We start from the raw sequence: 16,286 nt of genomic DNA, 5'->3' as shown, positions 1-16,286 counted from the left end.
CTGTCTCCTGGTCTAAGTGCATATTTTCTCCTGGTCTCAGTGCATATTGTCTCCTGGTCTCAGTGTACGTTGTCACCTGGTCTCAGTGTTCGCTGTCTCCTGGTATCAGTGCGTGCAGTCTCCTGGTCTCAGTGCACGCTGTCTCCTGGTCTCAGTGCATATTGTCTCCTGGTGTCAGTGAATATTGTCTCCTGGTCTCAGTGCACGCTGTCTCCTGGTCTCAGTGCACGATGTCTCCTGGTCTCAGTGCATATTGTCTCCTGGTCTCAGTGTACGCTGTCTCCTGGTCTCAGTCTACGCTGTCTCCTGTCTCAGTGCACGCTGTCTCCTGGTCTCACTGCACCCTGTCTCCTGGTCTCAGTGCATGCTGTCTCCTGGTCTCAATGCATGCTGACTCCTGGTCTCAGTGCATATTGTCTCCTGGTGTCAGTGCACGGTGTCTCCTGGTCTCAGTGCACGATGTCTCCTGGTCTCAGTGCATATTGTCTCCTGGTCTCAGTGTACGCTGTCTCCTGGTCACAGTGCACGCTGTCTCCTGGTCTCAGTGCATATTGTCTCCTGGTCTCAGTGCATATTTTCTCCTGGTCTCAGTGCATATTTTCTCCTGGTCTTAGTGCATATTGCCTCCTGGTCTCAGTGCATATTGTCTCCTGGTCTCAGTGCTGGCTGTCTCTTGGTCTCAGTGCACGCTGTCTCCTGGTCTCAGTGTATGCTGTCTCCTGGTCTCAGTGTACGCTGTATCCTGGTCTCACTGCACACTGTCTCCTGGTCTCAGTGCATATTGTCACCTGGTCTAAGTGCATATTGTCTCCTGGTCTCAGTGCTGGCTGTCTCTTGGTCTCAGTGTACGTTGTCTCCTGGTCTCAGTGTACGCTGTCTCCTGGTCTCAGTGCACGCTGTCTCCTGGTCTCAGTGCACGCTGTCTGCTGGTCTCAGTGCATATTTTCTTCTGGTCTCAGTACATATTGTCTCCTGGTCTCAGTGTACGCTGTCTCCTGGTCTCGGTGCACGATGTCTCCTGGTCTCAGTGCATATTGTCTCCTGGTCTCAGTGTACGCTGTCTCCTGGTCACAGTGCACGCTGTCTCCTGGTCTCAGTGCATATTGTCTCCTGGTCTCAGTGCATATTGTCTCCTGGTCTCAGTGCACGTTGTCTCCTGGTGTCAGTGCACGCTGTCTCCTGGTCTCAGCGCATATTGTCTCCTGTCTCACTGCACCCTGTCTCCTGGTCTCAGTGCACAGTGTCGCCTGGTCTCAGTGCAAGATGTCTCCTGGTCTCAGTGCATATTGTCTCCTGGTCTCAGTGCATATTGTCTCCTGGTCTCAGTGTACGCTCTCTCCTGGTCTCAGTGCACGCTGTCTCCTGGTCTCAATGCATATTGTCTCCTGGTCTCAGTGCATATTGTCTCCTGGTCTCAGTGCATATTTTCTCCTGGTCACAGTGCACGCTGTCTCCTGGTCTCAGTGCATGTTGCCTCCTGGTCTCAGTGCATATTGTCACCTGGTCTCAGTGCACGCTGTCTCCTGGTCTCAATGCATATTGTCTCCTGGTCTCAGTGCTTATTGTCTCCTGTCTCAGTGTATGCTGCCTTCTCGTCTCAGTGCATATTGTCTCCAGGTCTCAGTGCACGCTGTCTCCTGGTCTCAGTGCATATTGTCTCCTGGTCTCAGTGCATATTTTCTCCTGTCTCAGTGTATGCTGCCTTCTCGTCTCAATGCATATTGTCTCCTGGTCTCAGGGCTTATTGTCTCCTGTCTCAGTGTATGCTGCCTTCTCGTCTCAGTGCATATTGTCTCCTGGTCTCAGTGTACGCTGTCTCCTGGTCTCAGTGCATATTGTCTCCTGGTCTCAGTGCATATCGTCTCCTGGTCTCAGTGCATATTGGCTCCTGGTCTCAGTGCACGCTGTCTCCAGGTCTCAGTGTACGCTGTCTCCTGGTCTCAGTGCACGCTGTCTCCTGGTCTCAATGCATGCTGACCCCTGGTCTCAGTGCATATTGTCTCCTGGTGTCAGTGCACGGTGTCTCCTGGTCTCAGTGCAAGCTGTCTCCTGGTCTCAGTGCACGATGTCTCCTGGTCTCAGTGCATATTGCCTCCTGGTCTCAGTGCATATTGTCTCCTGGTCTCAGTGTACGCTGTCTCCTGGTCACAGTGCACGCTGTCTCCTGGTCTCAGTGCATGTTGCCTCCTGGTCTCAGTGCATATTGTCACCTGGTCTCAGTGCACGCTGTCTCCTGGTCTCAATGCATATTGTCTCCTGGTCTCAGTGCTTATTGTCTCCTGTCTCAGTGTATGCTGCCTTCTCGTCTCAGTGCATATTGTCTCCTGGTCTCAGTGCACGCTGTCTCCTGGTCTCAGTGCATATTGTCTCCTGGTCTCAGTGCATATTTTCTCCTGTCTCAGTGTATGCTGCCTTCTCGTCTCAATGCATATTGTCTCCTGGTCTCAGTGCTTATTGTCTCCTGTCTCAGTGTATGCTGCCTTCTCGTCTCAGTGCATATTGTCTCCTGGTCTCAGTGTATGCTGTCTCCTGGTCTCAGTGCATATTGTCTCCTGGTCTCAGTGCATATCGTCTCCTGGTCTCAGTGCATATTGGCTCCTGGTCTCAGTGCACGCTGTCTCCAGGTCTCAGTGCACGTTGTCTCCTGGTGTCAGTGTACACTGTCTCCTGGTCTCAGTGCTTATTGTCTCCAGGTCTCAGTGTACGCTATCTCCTGGTCTCAGTGCATGCTTTCTCCTGGTCTCAGTGCACGTTGTCTCCTGTTCCCAGTGCACGCTGTCTCCTGGTAGAAGTGCATGCTGTCTCCTGGTCTCAGTGTACGCTGTCTCCTGGTCTCAGTGTACGCTGTCTCCTGTCTCAGTGCACGCTGTCTCCTGGTCTCAGTGCACGCTGTCTCCTGGTCTCACTGCACCCTGTCTCCTGGTCTCAGTGCACGCTGTCTCCTGGTCTCAATGCATGCTGACTCCTGGTCTCAGTGCATATTGTCTCCTGGTGTCAGTGCACGGTGTCTCCTGGTCTCAGTGCAAGATGTCTCCTGGTCTCAGTGCACGATGTCTCCTGGTCTCAGTGCATATTGTCTCCTGGTCTCCATGCACGTTGTCTCCTGTCTCAGTGCATATTGTCTCCTGGTCACAGTGTACTTTGTCTCCTGGTCTCAGTGTACGCTGTCTCCTGGTCTCAGTGCATATTGTCTCCTGGTCTCAGTGCACGCTGTCTCCTGGTCTCAGTGCATATTGTCTCCTGTCTCAGTGCACGCTGTCTCTTGGTCTCAGTGCACGCTGTCACCTGGTCTCAAGTGTATGCTGTCCCCTGGTCTCAGTGCACGCTGTTTCCTGGTCTCAATGCATATTGTCTCCTGGTCTCAGTGTATGCTGCCTTCTCGTCTCAGTGCATATTGTCTCCTGGTCTCAGTGCATGCTGTCTCCTGGTCTCAGTGCATATTGTCTCCTGTCTCAGTGCATATTGTCTCCTGGTCTCAGTGCATATTGTCACCTGGTCTCAGTGCATATTGTCACCTGGTCTCAGTGCACATTGTCTCCTGGTCTCAGTGCATATTGTCTCCTGGTCTCAGTGTACGCTGTCTCCTGGTCTCAGTGCACGCTGTCTCCTGGTCTCAGTGTATGCAGTCTCCTGGTCTCAGTGCACGCTGTCTCCTGGTCTCAGTGCATATTGTCTCCTAGTCTCAGTGCACGCTGTCTCCTGGTCTCAGTGCATATTGTCTCCTGGTCTCAGTGCACGCTGTCTCCTGGTCTCAGTGCATATTGTCTCCTGGTCTCAGTGCATATTGTCTCCTGGTCTCAGTGCACGCTGTCTCCTGGTCTCACTGCACCCTGTCTCCTGGTCTCAGTGCACGCTGTCTCCTGGTCTCAATGCATGCTGACTCCTGGTCTCAGTGCATATTGTCTCCTGGTGTCAGTGCACGGTGTCTCCTGGTCTCAGTGCAAGATGTCTCCTGGTCTCAGTGCACGATGTCTCCTGGTCTCAGTGCATATTGTCTCCTGGTCTCCATGCACGTTGTCTCCTGTCTCAGTGCATATTGTCTCCTGGTCACAGTGTACTTTGTCTCCTGGTCTCAGTGTACGCTGTCTCCTGCTCTCAGTGCATATTGTCTCCTAGTCTCAGTGCACGCTGTCTCCTGGTCTCAGTGCATATTGTCTCCTGGTCTCAGTGCATATTGTCTCCTAGTCTCAGTGCACGCTGTCTCCTGGTCTCAGTGCATATTGTCTCCTGGTCTCAGTGCACGCTGTCTCCTGGTCTCAAGTGTATGCTGTCCCCTGGTCTCAGTGCACGCTTTTTCCTGGTCTCAATGCATATTGTCTCCTGGTCTCAGTGCATGCTGTCTCCTGGTCTCAGTGCATATTGTCTCCTGGTCTCAGTGCATATTGTCTCCTGGTCTCAGTGCATATTGTCTCCTGGTCTCAGTGCTGGCTGTCTCTTGGTCTCAGTGCACGCTGTCTCCTGGTCTCAGTGTATGCTGTCTCCTGGTCTCAGTGTACGCTGTATCCTGGTCTCACTGCACACTGTCTCCTGGTCTCAGTGCATATTGTCACCTGGTCTCAGTGCATGCTGTCTCCTGGTCTCTGTGCAAGCTGTCTCCTGGTCTAAGTGCATATTTTCTCCTGGTCTCAGTGCATATTGTCTCCTGGTCTCAGTGTACGTTGTCACCTGGTCTCAGTGTTCGCTGTCTCCTGGTATCAGTGCGTGCAGTCTCCTGGTCTCAGTGCACGCTGTCTCCTGGTCTCAGTGCATATTGTCTCCTGGTGTCAGTGCAAGATGTCTCCTGGTCTCAGTGCACGATGTCTCCTGGTCTCAGTGCATATTGTCTCCTGGTCTCAGTGTACGCTGTCTCCTGGTCTCAGTCTACGCTGTCTCCTGTCTCAGTGCACGCTGTCTCCTGGTCTCACTGCACCCTGTCTCCTGGTCTCAGTGCATGCTGTCTCCTGGTCTCAATGCATGCTGACTCCTGGTCTCAGTGCATATTGTCTCCTGGTGTCAGTGCACGGTGTCTCCTGGTCTCAGTGCACGATGTCTCCTGGTCTCAGTGCATATTGTCTCCTGGTCTCAGTGTACGCTGTCTCCTGGTCACAGTGCACGCTGTCTCCTGGTCTCAGTGCATATTGTCTCCTGGTCTCAGTGCATATTTTCTCCTGGTCTCAGTGCATATTTTCTCCTGGTCTTAGTGCATATTGCCTCCTGGTCTCAGTGCATATTGTCTCCTGGTCTCAGTGCTGGCTGTCTCTTGGTCTCAGTGCACGCTGTCTCCTGGTCTCAGTGTATGCTGTCTCCTGGTCTCAGTGTACGCTGTATCCTGGTCTCACTGCACACTGTCTCCTGGTCTCAGTGCATATTGTCACCTGGTCTAAGTGCATATTGTCTCCTGGTCTCAGTGCTGGCTGTCTCTTGGTCTCAGTGTACGTTGTCTCCTGGTCTCAGTGCACGCTGTCTCCTGGTCTCAGTGCACGCTGTCTGCTGGTCTCAGTGCATATTTTCTTCTGGTCTCAGTACATATTGTCTCCTGGTCTCAGTGTACGCTGTCTCCTGGTCTCGGTGCACGATGTCTCCTGGTCTCAGTGCATATTGTCTCCTGGTCTCAGTGTACGCTGTCTCCTGGTCACAGTGCACGCTGTCTCCTGGTCTCAGTGCATATTGTCTCCTGGTCTCAGTGCTTATTGTCTCCTGGTCTCAGTGCATATTGTCTCCTGGTCTCAGTGCACGTTGTCTCCTGGTGTCAGTGCACGCTGTCTCCTGGTCTCAGCGCATATTGTCTCCTGTCTCACTGCACCCTGTCTCCTGGTCTCAGTGCACAGTGTCGCCTGGTCTCAGTGCAAGATGTCTCCTGGTCTCGGTGCACGATGTCTCCTGGTGTCAGTGCATATTGTCTCCTGGTCTCAGTGCTTATTGTCTCCTGGTCTCAGTGCATATTGTCTCCTGGTCTCAGTGCACGTTGTCTCCTGGTGTCAGTGCACGCTGTCTCCTGGTCTCAGCGCATATTGTCTCCTGTCTCACTGCACCCTGTCTCCTGGTCTCAGTGCACAGTGTCGCCTGGTCTCAGTGCAAGATGTCTCCTGGTCTCAGTGCATATTGTCTCCTGGTCTCAGTGCATATTGTCTCCTGGTCTCAGTGTACGCTCTCTCCTGGTCTCAGTGCACGCTGTCTCCTGGTCTCAATGCATATTGTCTCCTGGTCTCAGTGCATATTGTCTCCTGGTCTCAGTGCATATTTTCTCCTGGTCTCAGTGCATATTTTCTCCTGGTCTTAGTGCATATTGTCTGCTGGTCTCAGTGCACGCTGTCTCCTGGTCTCAATGCATATTGTCTCCTGGTCACAGTGCACGCTGTCTCCTGGTCTCAGTGCATATTGTCTCCTGGTCTCAGTGCATATTTTCTCCTGGTCTCAGTGCATATTTTCTCCTGGTCTTAGTGCATATTGTCTGCTGGTCTCAGTGCACGCTGTCTCCTGGTCTCAATGCATATTGTCTCCTGGTCTCAGTGCATATTGTCTCCTGGTCTCAGTGCATATTTTCTCCTGGTCTCAGTGCATATTTTCTCCTGGTCTTAGTGCATATTGTCTGCTGGTCTCTGTGCACGCTGTCTCCTGGTCTCAATGCATATTGTCTCCTGGTCTCAGTGCATATTGTCTCCTGGTCTCAGTGCACGCTGTCTCCTGGTCTCAGTGCACGCTGTCTCCTGCTCTCAGTGCACGCTGTCTCCTGTCTCAGTGCACGCTTTCTCCTGGTCTCAGTGCACGCTGTCTCCTGGTCTCAATGCATGCTGACCCCTGGTCTCAGTGCATATTGTCTCCTGGTCTCAGTGCACGATGTCTCCTGGTCTCAGTGCATATTGTCTCCTGGTCTCAGTGCATATTGTCTCCTGGTCTCAGTGCACGCTGTCTCCTGGTCACAGTGCACGCTGTCTCCTGGTCTCAGTGCATATTGTCTCCTGGTCTCAGTGCATATTGTCTCCTGGTCTCAGTGCACATTTTCTCCTGGTCTCAGTGCATATTTTCTCCTGGTCATAGTGCATATTGTCTGCTGGTCTCAGTGCACGCTGTCTCCTGGTCTCAGTGCATGTTGCCTCCTGGTCTCAGTGCATATTGTCACCTGGTCTCAGTGCACGCTGTCTCCTGGTCTCAATGCATATTGTCTCCTGGTCTCAGTGCACGCTGTCTCCGAGTCTCAGTGCATATTGTCTCCTGGTCGCAGTGCATATTGTCTCCTGTCTCAGTGTATGCTGCTTCTCGTCTCAGTGCATATTTTCTTCTGGTCTCAGTGCATATTGTCTCCTGGTCTCAGTGAACGCAGTCTCCTGGTCTCAGTGTACGCTGTCTCCTGGTCTCAGTGCACGCTGTCTCCTGGTCTCAATGCATATTGTCTCCTGGTGTCAGTGCACGGTGTCTCCTGGTCTCAGTGCAAGCTGTCTCCTGGTCTCAGTGCACGATGTCTCCTGGTCTCAGTGCATATTGTCTCCTGGTCTCAGTGCATATTGTCTCCTGGTCTCAGTGTACGCTGTCTCCTGGTCACAGTGCACGCTGTCTCCTGGTCTCAGTGCATGTTGCCTCCTGGTCTCAGTGCATATTGTCACCTGGTCTCAGTGCACGCTGTCTCCTGGTCTCAATGCATATTGTCTCCTGGTCTCAGTGCTTATTGTCTCGTGTCTCAGTGTATGCTGCCTTCTCGTCTCAGTGCATATTGTCTCCTGGTCGAAGTGCACGCTGTCTCCTGGTCTCAGTGCACGATGTCTCCTGGTCTCAGTGCATATTGTCTCCTGGTCTCAGTGCATATTGTCTCCTGGTCTCAGTGCACGCTGTCTCCTGGTCTCAGTGCATATTGTCTCCTGGTCTCAGTGCATATTGTCTCCTGTCTCAGTGTATGCTGCCTTCTCGTCTCAGTGCATATTGTCTCCTGGTCTCAGTGCATATTGTCACCTGGTCTCAGTGCATGCTGTCTCCTGGTCTCAGTGCATGTTGTCTCCTGGTCTCAGTGCATGTTGTCTCCTGGTCTCAGTGCATATTTTCTCCTGGTCTCAGTGCACGCTGTCTCCTGGTCTCAGTGCATATTGTCTCCTGGTCTCAGTGTACGCTGTCTCCTGGTCTCGGTGCACACTGTCTCCTGGTGTCAGTGCATATTGTCTCCTGGTCTCAGTGCTTATTGTCTCCTGTCTCAGTGCACGCTGTCTCCTGGTCTCACTGCACCCTGTCTCCTGGTCTCAGTGCTCGCTGTCTCCTGGTCTCAGTGCACGCTGTCTCCTGGTCTCACTGCACCCTGTCTCCTGGTCTCAGTGCACGCTGTCTCCTGGTCTCAGTGCACGCTGTCTCCTGGTCTCAATGCATGCTGACTCCTGGTCTCAGTGCATATTGTGTCCTGGTGTCAGTGCATGGTGTCTCCTGGTCTCAGTGCACGCTGTCTCCTGGTCTCAGTGCACGCTGTCTCCTGGTCTCAGTGCATATTGTCTCCTGGTCTCAGTGCATATTGTCTCCAGGTCTCAGTGAATATTGTCTTCTGGTCTCAGTGTATGCTGTCTCCTGTCTCAGTGCACACTGTCTCCTGTCTCAGTGCACGCTGTCTCCTGTCTCAGTGCACCCTGTCTCCTGGTCTCAGTGCACGCTGTCTCCTGGTCTCAGTGCACGCTGTCTCCTGGTCTCACTGCACCCTGTCTCCTGGTCTCAGTGCACACTGTCTCCTGGTCTCAGTGCATATTGTCTCCTGGTCTCAGTGCTTATTGTCTCCTGTCTCAGTGCACGCTGTCTCCTGGTCTCACTGCACCCTGTCTCCTGGTCTCAGTGCTCGCTGTCTCCTGGTCTCAGTGCACGCTGTCTCCTGGTCTCACTGCACCCTGTCTCCTGGTCTCAGTGCACGCTGTCTCCTGGTCTCAGTGCACGCTGTCTCCTGGTCTCAATGCATGCTGACTCCTGGTCTCAGTGCATATTATGTCCTGGTGTCAGTGCATGGTGTCTCCTGGTCTCAGTGCACGCTGTCTCCTGGTCTCAGTGCACGCTCTCTCCTGGTCTCAGTGCATATTGTCTCCTGGTCTCAGTGCATATTGTCTCCTGGTCTCAGTGCATATTGTCTCCTGGTCTCAGTGCATATTTTCTCCTGGTCTCAGTGCACGCTGTATCCTGGTCTCAGTGCATATTGTCACCTGGTCTCAGTGCACGCTGTCTCCTGGTCTCAATGCATATTGTCTCCTGGTCTCAGTGCATATTGTCTCCTGTCTCAGTGTACGCTGCCTTTTCGTCTCAGTGCATATTGTCTCCTGGTCTCAGTGCACGCTGTCTCCTAGTCTCAGTGCATATTGACTCCTGGTCTCAGTGCATATTGTCTCCTGGTCTCAGTGCATATTTTCTCCTGGTCTCAGTGCACGCTGTCTCCTGGTCTCAGTGCATATTGTCTCCTGTCTCAGTGTACGCTGCCTTTTCGTCTCAGTGCATATTGTCTCCTGGTCTCAGTGCACGCTGTCTCCTGGTCTCAGTGCACGCTGTCTCCTGGTCTCAGTGCACACTGTCTCCTGGTCTCAGTGCACATTGTCTCCTGGTCTCCGTCCAGCTGTCTCCTGGTGTCAGTGCATATTGTCTCCTGTTCCCAGTGCACGCTGTCTCCTGGTAGAAGTGCATGCTGTCTCCTGGTCTCAGCCTACTTTGTCTCCTGGTCTCAGTGTACGCTGTCTCCTGGTCTCAGTGTACGCTGTCACCTGGACTCAAGTGTATGCATATTGTCTCCTGGTCTCAATGCACATTGTCTCCTGTCTCAGTGTACGCTGCCTTCTCGTCTCAGTTCATATTGTCTCCTGGTCTCAGTGCACACTGTCATCTGGTCTCAGTGCACACTCTCTCTTGGTCTCAGAGCACGCTATCTCTGGTCTCAGTGTACGCTGACTCCTGGTCTCAGTGTACCCTGTCTCCTGGTCTTAATGCACGCTGTCTCCTGGTCTCAGTGCATATTGTCTCCTGGTCTCAGTGCACGCTGTCTCCTGGTTTCAGTGCATCCTGTCTCCTGGTCTCAGTGCACGCTATCTCCTGGTCTCAGTGCATCCTGTCTCCTGGTCTCAGTGCATATTGTTTCCTGGTCTCAGTACATATTGTATCCTGGTCTCAGTGCATATTGTCTCCAGGTCTCAGTGAATATTGTCTTCTGGTCTCAGTGTATGCTGTCTCCTGTCTCAGTGCACACTGTCTCCTGTCTCAGTGCACGCTGTCTCCTGTCTCAGTGCACGCTGTCTCCTGGTCTCAGTGCACGCTGTCTCCTGGTCTCAGTGCACGCTGTCTCCTGGTCTCAGTGCACGCTGTCTCCTGGTCTCAGTGCACACTGTCTCCTGGTCTCAGTGCACATTGTCTCCTGGTCTCCGTCCAGCTGTCTCCTGGTGTCAGTGCATATTGTCTCCTGTTCCCAGTGCACGCTGTCTCCTGGTAGAAGTGCATGCTGTCTCCTGGTCTCAGCCTACTTTGTCTCCTGGTCTCAGTGTACGCTGTCTCCTGGTCTCAGTGTACGCTGTCACCTGGACTCAAGTGTATGCATATTGTCTCCTGGTCTCAATGCACATTGTCTCCTGTCTCAGTGTACGCTGCCTTCTCGTCTCAGTTCATATTGTCTCCTGGTCTCAGTGCACGCTGTCATCTGGTCTCAGTGCACACTCTCTCTTGGTCTCAGAGCACGCTATCTCTGGTCTCAGTGTACGCTGACTCCTGGTCTCAGTGCACCCTGTCTCCTGGTCTTAATGCACGCTGTCTCCTGGTCTCAGTGCATATTGTCTCCTGGTCTCAGTGCACGCTGTCTCCTGGTTTCAGTGCATCCTGTCTCCTGGTCTCAGTGCACGCTATCTCCTGGTCTCAGTGCATCCTGTCTCCTGGTCTCAGTGCATATTGTTTCCTGGTCTCAGTACATATTGTATCCTGGTCTCAGTGCATATTGTCTCCAGGTCTCAGTGAATATTGTCTTCTGGTCTCAGTGTATGCTGTCTCCTGTCTCAGTGCACACTGTCTCCTGTCTCAGTGCACGCTGTCTCCTGTCTCAGTGCACGCTGTCTCCTGGTCTCAGTGCACGCTGTCTCCTGGTCTCAGTGCACGCTGTCTCCTGGTCTCAGTGCACGCTGTCTCCTGGTCTCAGTGCACGCTGTCTCCTGGTCTCAGTGCACGCTGTCTCCTGGTCTCAGTGCACATTGTCTCCTGGTCTCAGTTCACGCTGTCTCCTGGTCTCAGTGCACGCTGTCTCCTGGTCTCAGTGCACGCTGTCTCCTGGTCTCAGTGCACGCTGTCTCCTGGTCTCAGTTCACGCTGTCTCCTGGTCTCAGTGCATATTGTCTCCTAGTCTCAGTGCACGTTGTCTCCTGTTCCCATTGCACGCTGTCTCCTGGTAGAAGTGCATGCTGTCTCCTGGTCTCAGTGTACTTTGTCTTCTGGTCTCAGTGTACGCTGTCTCCTGGTCTCAGTGCATATTATCTCCTGGTCTCAGTGCACGCTGTCTCCTGGTCTCAGTGCATATTGTCTCCAGGTCTCAGTGCACACTGTCACCTGGTCTAAAGTGTATGCTGTCCCCTCGTCTCAGTGCACGCTGTCTCCTGGTCTCAATGCATATTGTCTCCTGGTCTCAGTGCACACTGTCTCCTGGTCTCCGTGCACGTTGTCTGCTGGTCTTAGTGCACGTTGTCTCCTGTCTCAGTGCATATTGTCTCCTGGTCTCAGTGCACGCTGTCTCCTGGTCTCAGTGCATGCTGTCTCCTGGTCTCAGTGCATGCTGTCTCCTGGTCTCAGTGCATATTGTCTCCTGGTGTGGGTGCATGTTGTCTCCTGTCTCAGTGCATATTGTCTCCTGGCCTCAGTGCACGTTATCTCCTGGTCTCAGTGCATGCTGTCTTCTGTCTCAGTGCACGCTGTGTCCTCGTCTCAGTGCATATTGTCTCCTGGTCTCAGTGCATATTGGCTCCTGGTCTCAGTGCACGCTGTCTCCTGGTCTCAGTGCACGTTGTCTCCTGGTCTCAGTGTACACTGTCTCCTGGTCTCAGTGCTTATTGTCTCCAGGTCTCAGTGTACGCTATCTCCAGGTCTCAGTGTACGCTATCTCCTGGTCTAAGTGCATATTGACTCCTGGTCTCAATACACGCTGTCTCCTGGTCTCAGTGCATATTTTCTTCTGGTCTCAGTGCACGCAGTCTCCTGGTGTAAGTGTAAATTGTCTCCTGGTCTCAGCGCATATTGTCTCCTGTCTCAGTGCATGCTGTCTCCTGGTCTCACTGCACCCTGTCTCCTGGTCTCAGTGCACGCTGTCTCCTGGTCTCAATGCATGCTGACTCCTGATCTCAGTGCATATTGTCTCCTGGTGTCAGTGCACAGTGTCTCCTGGTCTCAGTGCAAGCTGTCTCCTGGTCTCAGTGCACGATGTCTCCTGGTCTCAGTGCATATTGTCTCCTGGTCTCAGTGCATATTGTCTCCTGGTCTCAGTGTACGCTGTCTCCTGGTCTCAGTGCACGCTGTCTCCTGGTCTCAGTGCATATTGTCTCCTGGTCTCAGTGCATATTGTCTCCTGGTCTCAGTGCATATTTTCTCCTGGTCTCAGTGCACATTTTCTCCTGGTCTCAGTGCATATTTTCTCCTGGTCTCAGTGCACGCTGACTCCTGGTCTCAGTGCATATTGTCTCCTGGTCTCAGTGCATATTGTCTCCTGTTTCAGTGTATGCTGCCTTCTCGTCTCAGTGCATATTGTCTCCTGGTCGAAGTGCACGCTGTCTCCTAGTCTCAGTGCATATTGTCTCCTGGTCTCAGTCCACGCTGTCTCCTGGTCTCAATGCATATTGTCTCCTGGTCTCAGTGCATATTGTCTCCTGTTTCAGTGTATGCTGCCTTCTCGTCTCAGTGCATATTGTCTCCTGGTCTCAGTGCACGCTGTCTCCTCGTTTTCAGTGCATATTGTCACCTGGTCTCAGTGCATATTTTCTCCTGGTCTCAGTGTTCGCTGTCTCCTGGTTTCAGTGCGTGCTGTCTCCTGGTCTCAGTGTACACTGTCTCCTGGTCTCAGTGCATATTGTCTCCTGGACTCAGTGTACGCTGTCTCCTGGTGTCAGTGCACGCTGTCTCCTGGTCTCAGTGCATATTGTCTCCTGGTCTCAGTGCATATTGTCTCCTGGTCTCAGTGCATATTTTCTCCTGGTCTCAGTGCATGTTTTCTCCTGGTCTCAGTGCATATTGTCTCCTGGTCTCAGTGCATATTTTCTCCTGGTCTCAGTGTACGCTGTCTCCTGGTCTCAGTGCATATTGTCTCCTGGTCTCAGTGCATATTGTCTCCTGGTCTCAATGCATATTTTCTCCTGGTCTCAGTGCATGTTGTCTCCTGGTCTCAGTGTACCCTGTCTCCTGGTCTCAGTATACGCTGTCTCCTGGTCTCAGTGCACGCTGTCTCCTCGTCTCAGTGCACGCTGTCTCCTGGTCTCAGTGCACGCTGTCTCCTGGTCTCAGTGCACGATGTCTCCTGGTCTCAGTGGATATTGTCTCCTGGTCTCAGTGCACGCTGTCTCCTGGTCTCAGTGCATATTGTCTCCTGGTCTGAGTGCACGCTGTCTCCTGGTCTCAGTGCATATTTTCTCCTGGTCTCAGTGCATATTGTCTCCTGGTCTCAGTGCATATTTTCTCCTGGTCTCAGTATACGCTGTCTCCTGGTCTCAGTGCATATTGTCTCCTGGTCTCAGTGCATATTGTCTCCTGGTCTCAGTGTACGCTGTCTCCTGGTCTCAGTGTATGCTGTCTCCTGGTCTCAGTGCACGCTGTCTCCTCGTCTCAGTGCACGCTGTCTCCTGGTCTCAGTGCACGCTGTCTCCTGGTCTCAGTGCACGCTGTCTCCTGGACTCAGTGCATGATGTCTCCTGGTCTGAGACCTGGAGACAATATGCACTGAGACCAGGAGACAATATGCACTGGTCTCAGTGCACGCTGTCTCCTGGTCTCAGTGCACGCTGTCTCCTGGTCTCTTTGCATATCGTTTCCTGGTCGCAGTGTACGCTGTCTCTTGGTCTCAGTGCACGATGTCTCCTGGTCTCAGTGCATATTATCTCCTGGTCTCAGTGCATATTATCTCCTGGTCTCAGTGCATATTGTCTCCTGGTCTCAGTGTACGCTGTCTCCTGGTCTCAGTGCACGCTGTCTCCTGGTCTCAGTGCACATTGTCTCCTGGTCTCAGTGCATATTGTCTCCTGGTCTCAGTGCATATTTTCTCCTGGTCTCAGTGCACATTTTCTCCTGGTCTCAGTGCATATTTTCTACTGGTCTCAGTGCATATTGTCTCCTGGTCTCAGTGCACGATGTCTCCTGGTCTCAGTGCATATTGTCTCCTGGTCTCAGTGCATATTGTCTCCAGGTCTCAGTGTACGCTGTCTCCTGGTCTCAGTGCAAGCTGTCTCCTGGTCTCAGTGCACGCTGTCTCCTGGTCTCAGTGCACGATGTCTCCTGGTCTCAGTGCATATTGTCTCCTGGTCTCAGTGCATATTGTCTCCTGGTCTCAGTGTACGCTGTCTCCTGGTCTCAGTGCACGCTGTCTCCTGGTCTCAGTGCATATTGTCTCCTGGTCTCAGTGCATATTGTCTCCTGGTCTCAGTGCATACTTTCTCCTGGTCTCAGTGCACATTTTCTCCTGGTCTCAGTGCATATTTTCTCCTGGTCTCAGTGCATATTGTCTCCTGGTCTCAGTGCATATTGTCTCCTGGTCTCAGTGCATATTGTCTCCAGGTCTCAGTGTACGCTGTCTCCTGGTCTCAGTGCAAGCTGTCTCCTGGTCTCAGTGCACGATGTCTCCTGGTCTCAGTGCATATTGTCTCCTGGTCTCAGTGCATATTGTCTCCTGGTCTCAGTGTACGCTGTCTCCTGGTCTCAGTGCACGCTGTCTCCTGGTCTCAGTGCATATTGTCTCCTGGTCTCAGTGCATATTGTCTCCTGGTCTCAGTGCATATTTTCTCCTGGTCTCAGTGCACATTTTCTCCTGGTCTCAGTGCATATTTTCTCCTGGTCTCAGTGCATATTGTCTCCTGGTCTCAGTGCACGCTGTCTCCTGGTCTCAGTGCATATTGTCTCCTGGTCTCAGTGCATATTGTCTCCTGTTTCAGTGTATGCTGCCTTCTCGTCTCAGTGCATATTGTCTCCTGGTCGAAGTGCACGCTGTCTCCTAGTCTCAGTGCATATTGTCACCTGGTCTCAGTCCACGCTGTCTCCTGGTCTCAATGCATATTGTCTCCTGTCTCAGTGTACGCTGCCTTTTCGTCTCAGTGCATATTGTCTCCTGGTCTCAGTGCACGCTGTCTCCTAGTTTTCAATGCATATTGTCACCTGGTCTCAGTGCACGCTGTCTCCTGGTCTCAGTGCATATTTTCTCCTGGTCTCAGTGTTCGCTGTCTCCTGGTGTCAGTGCACACTGTCTCCTGGTCTCAGTGCATATTGTCTCTGTCTCAGTGTACGCTGTCTCCTGGTCTCAGTGTACACTGTCTCCTGGTCTCAGTGCATATTGTCTCCTGGTCTCAGTGCATATTGTCTCCTGGACTCAGTATACGCTGTCTCCTGGTGTCAGTGCACGCTGTCTCCTGGTCTCAGTGCATATTGTCTCCTGGTCTCAGTGCATATTTTCTCCTGGTCTCAGTGCATGTTTTCTCCTGGTCTCAGTGCATATTGTCTCCTGGTCTCAGTGCATATTTTCTCCTGGTCTCAGTGTACGCTGTCTCCTGGTCTCAGTGCATATTGTCTCCTGGTCTCAGTGCATATTGTCTCCTGGTCTCAATGCATATTTTCTCCTGGTCTCAGTGCATGTTGTCTCCTGGTCTCAGTGTACGCTGTCTCCTGGTGTCAGTGCACGCTGTCTCCTGGTCTCAGTGCATATTGTCTCCTGGTCTCAGTGCATATTGTCTCCTGGTCTCAGTGCATATTGTCTCCTGGTCTCAGTGCATATTTTCTCCTGGTCTCAGTGCATATTTTCTCCTGGTCTCAGTATACGCTGTCTCCTGGTCTCAGTGCATATTGTCTCCTGGTCTCAGTGCATATTGTCTCCTGGTCTCAGTGTCCGCTGTCTCCTGGTCTCAGTGTACGCTGTCTCCTGGTCTCAGTGCATATTGTCTCCTGTCTCAGTGCACGCTGTCTCCTGGTCTCAGTGCACGCTGTCTCCTGGTGTCAGTGTACGCTGTCTCCTGGTGTCAGTGTACGCTGTCTCCTGGTGTCAGTGCATATTGTCTCCTGTCTCAGTGTACGCTGTCTCCTGGTCTCAGTGCACGCTGTCTCCTGGTGTCAGTGTACGCTGTCTCCTGGTCTCAGTGCACGCTGTCTCCTGG

General features: G+C 52.6%; 1 protein-coding gene across 6 annotated transcripts in view; it reads left to right on the top strand.

The window, feature by feature from the left end:
• The window catches only part of LOC122541220 (collagen alpha-1(V) chain-like), a 386,777-nt gene that overhangs the window by 210,849 nt on the left and 159,642 nt on the right, over positions 1–16,286 (top strand). The window lies entirely within an intron of this gene.

Source organism: Chiloscyllium plagiosum, unplaced genomic scaffold (assembly GCF_037043375.1).
Source record: "Chiloscyllium plagiosum isolate Xiang-an unplaced genomic scaffold, Cpla_swu_hap1 HiC_scaffold_35, whole genome shotgun sequence".
NCBI lineage: Eukaryota > Metazoa > Chordata > Chondrichthyes > Orectolobiformes > Hemiscylliidae > Chiloscyllium > Chiloscyllium plagiosum.
This window is presented reverse-complemented; position numbering and strand designations above follow the sequence as displayed.